Here is a 4,538-nt window from a genome sequence, read left to right as displayed (position 1 = left end):
AACGAGATCCGTACCATGTTCATCTGTTCTGTCCGCACTCGCTTTCACGAGATAGAGATCGGGTTATGTGCCATGATCTTCCCTGTTTTCCTTTAAATAAACTTTTTTTTCACTTGAAGAAACTGAAAATTCGATCATCTTGATGATAGAGCACAAGGTTAGAATAACTCAAAACAAATTGTATTGAAAGAAGAGAGAGTGATAGATTTCAAACAAAATGGATGATATCATAAAAAAATTTCAAATTAATTAGTTGATGTCATATCTATTTAAGAAAAATTATTTTGGAAAAATTTATATATCACATTCACCTCGACTAATTTTTAAACAACAAAAAATCTATACCAAATAATTTTTTTTTCAAATTCAGCAATAACTACTCTATGCTGCCAAATGCTTTGAAAAATCATGTGAACTAGGGTTTAATAATATAAATAAGTAATTTCAGATTCCGTACATATTTTAGGATTAATATTAACATTTTTCTTTTGAACTTAAAACTTACATTGTATGCTCTAGAACTTGAAATTTGCCTTTTCATAGGTTTCCGAATTTATCCATATTTCATCTATATTATTAATTGCACGATTATAGTATACTAAAGCATTTAATGACCACTATTTGCTGTTACAATTCACCGACTATAAAGACATATGGAAAATATAAATATTAATAAAGTAAAAGTATCAATCATAAAATGGAAGCTCAAACTAATATTTTCAGATTATATACTCGTTATTGAACAATATAAAATATCACAAGAAGATATGAACTAAGAAAAGTATTAAAACTTATTACAAGTTATAAATTACAGGTCATGGGTTACAGATTCTAAGTTCCTTCAACTAAAAACCTAGAATCCATCAATTGAAACAAGTTTCTCAATTTTAAAATTTGAAACCTATCCTATATACTCCGAAATCTAAAATCTAGAGATTTCTACAAGTATAGTTCTCAAGTTCTAAGTTCTACCCTAACACTATAGTCACTCCTATTTAATAAGTTTAAGAGTTAATATTACGAAAAATCATAAACTAAGACATGTGTGAAAAATTTACCAAAAACTAATTTTTTTGATTATGAAAGACCCAAAACTGATACACCCACAACAAATTTATAAAAAATTATCATAAAAAATCCAAAACTAATACACTTAATACAAATTTACCAAAAACTTTTTTTAATTGTAAAAAAATCATAAATTGGTACATTTGTGACAAAATATACCAATTGAATTTATACCACAATAGATACAAAATCCGGTATAACTTTAACAAATGAAAAGTAAAATTTCAAGTTGATATACCAGTTAACTATTATGTGTCATCAAATTCAGCAATTTGACCATAAAATTTAATAGAAACTAAAAAAATTAAAATTGTCAAAAATGTATCCGTTTAGGGTTTTTGATTATTAAAAAATTAATTTTGGGTAAATTTGTCTAAAATGTACCCGTTTTTGATTTTTTATGGTATTAACCATAAATTTTAAGATTACATTTTAACTTATTTTCTTTATTTAATTTCTAGATATTAAATTATTATTTTATAAGTTTAGTTAACTTCATTCCTTTTCATTAGTTGTTTGATTTGATTCTAGATTATGTTTTATGAGATTTTATTTACTTTTTGAATAGTTTCCGATTATATTTGATTTAGGTTTCTCTTTAGGAATTTTAGGCTATTTTACGATATTGTTACTCTCTTTGAATTATATTTGAAATATTATATATATATATATATATTAATTTGTTATACTCTATTCCTACTTTAACTCTCACTATTAGACTTTTGCTCTACTCTTTTGTAAGGCAAGGTAGTTGACACCTACACTTGAAGTTAAATCATACTCACCCCAATCTCTCATGAGAATGTGACAATTCGAATCTCCTATCTCTCCATTCCCATTTGGGAATGATGGCCACTGGGATAAACTCAATCAGTTTATTGAATACCGATTAAATGGTAAGTTTTGTCTCTGTGCATGTGCTGCAAATTGCGGCTTGTGCTATTCTATTTTCCACTATGTCGGTTGGTATAGAGCAAGGAGATCATGGGAACGCAGTAATCTGTGACTATGGTTTTGGGTACAAGCATTTTGTCAACAAAGAACGAGAAGTGCAGGCTCTTTTACGGCCGTCTTGTAATAACTCGAATCATACATTGACTATCCGGCTGGAGGGTGAGGTTAGTAAAAGCAAAAATGGAAAGCCTGAGCACTACCGTGGTGGGAAGATTGAAGGAGCCTTGAAGGGAAGGCAAAGCGCCTGGGAGAGTATGGTCAAAGACGTTGTGGGTTATGAACAAAACAACAAATACTTCCTCATCTTCACAAGAAAAGCGTCCAGAAGGAGAAGAATATCTAAGTGCTTAGCTATTCAGGCCAGTACGCACAGCTGGGCCCGTTTAGTTCTTGCGCAAAAGCCCGAAGCTACTGCTCAAACCTTTTTTCTGACCAAAACCGGGCTCAAAGCCGAACCATCAGTTCAGCAAATGATTCACATTTTGCACCTCGGAGCTATGATGCATACAGTTCTTTACATCCCCATTTCGCATGCCTCTTTTGATTTCTGGTTAGATCTTTTTACTTTCCAGCTATTTGCTCATAATGTCAAGCTTCTTACATGGGAAAGTCCATCGCTAACCTAAAGACTTCTTGAGCAATCTCCAGGAATTTATGGAGCTGGTTTAAGATCTAATATAAAACTTCATAGTAGAAAGAGTGTTGTGTGGTCATCATTTTTAATCCCAACAATAGATGTTTCCTTGAGATTCACATTATGTTTGGAAAGGAGTTACTACATTAAAAATCCCAAGCTCATACACCTAAAATGCATTTACTGAAAACCAATTTCTGTCTCTAGAAATATGTCGAACTAGTACCAACACGATACATTTACTCCCACCTAATTTTCATTTGACGAAAAATCCCAAATTGATATCTCAACCCCAATCTACCATCCATTAACATTCCATCCAATATGTTGCCAAATTGTATGCATGTTAACACGTTCTGGACAACTACAACATGAATTTAATGTGGATTATGACAGATCCAAAGCATTCGGTCCATCGTCCTATTAACATGTATGTCTGCTAACACTTGTGATAGACAACTTCAAAATATGACATGGATAATGACAGATCCAAAGCATTCCTTCGAATATTCTGTTAAAGTGCGTGTATTCAATATATGTAGCATATGACTGCAAGACAAATCCGACGTGAAAGATCCCCCGCATGTTGATGGAATATTGGGTGGGATGACAATCGAGAGTAGATTTGAGTTAGGGATATTGATTTAAAAATTTCTTTGAGACAAAAATTAATTTGAGGTAAATATGTTATAAATTACAAGTATGAGATTTTTTGTGAGACAATAATTACTTTGGGATGAATGTGTCTTTAGAATTTTTGGCAATAAAGATAAATAATTTACGGTAAAATTGCTATAAAATGAGGCAAGGAGGACAATGAAGGTGTGTGGAAAAGATGGGAGAAGATTTCATTTTTCTTTCCCTTTTGGCTGTCCAAACATAGCCCAAGTGCTTAAGACATCCCACTTAATAAAAGTAAAATTTTTTATATCTTTTTTTGGGATTACCGTTAAATTTACCATCAGTATAGGAAAGTTCTTATGGTAAACCATTAGATGAGTAGCATGTATGTTTAGAGTTAATTTTGTAATTGAATCATTTCATATGTCAACTATTTAATTGGTCACTTTGTAATTTTTTTTATCCTGTCTGTGAACCTAATAAATTTCTTTTTATTGGCAAGTAAAATTCTGACTAGACCTTGCGGGGGGGGCTTTTCAGAGTTTCAAGAAATAGACATATCTAGCTGAAAGAGGAATAAGAAATGGGACTATTTCATATGTGACCCCGTACGCATGGAGGAAAGCCTGAGGTCTAATGGAGATTTCAGATTCTTCGGCATGAAACGGAGAGATGTGGACAGCTAACAAAATAACAAAAGCGATTTGTCATATAATAATATGCCTCCTCGTACATCGTTCTTTGTCGTTTCGCTCAAAAATCGCTCTTCTCGAATCGTCAACTCGATAATAAAAATAATTGCGCCTTGACTTGTTGACAGTCCTAGCCAAACGATCTTGCTCATACGCATGAATCTCTTTACGCGGGTGTTCACGTGTTAATAAATTGGGAGGACATAAATGATCTTAACAAAAGCATGAATAAGATTTTGAGCGTGGCTCGGAAGCCTTTTCAGGTAACTATCTTTATCCATATCGTGACATTATGCATTATTGATCGAGCGTGGTCAATGATCTTTGTCTAACTTATGGTCATGACCATGACTAGTGCACATGACTTGTCTTTCACCGATTGCTCTTGTCCGCCTTGACTCATTCCAATTTGAAATCTTCCCCTTTGCCTCAATTGAGGCGTGTGATCGATTTTGAGTGTCAACAATTATTTATAGAAGAGAAGATTTTTTTTTTGTTAGTCCTACTCTACTCATACTCTATAAAAGAGGAGATTATATAGCTTGTTTATCATTTTTTCTTTTTATGAT

The sequence above is a fragment of the Eucalyptus grandis genome, chromosome 11 (genome assembly GCF_016545825.1).
Source record: "Eucalyptus grandis isolate ANBG69807.140 chromosome 11, ASM1654582v1, whole genome shotgun sequence".
In the NCBI taxonomy this organism is placed as follows: Eukaryota; Viridiplantae; Streptophyta; class Magnoliopsida; order Myrtales; family Myrtaceae; genus Eucalyptus; species Eucalyptus grandis.
Note: the sequence above shows the minus strand (reverse complement) of the source record.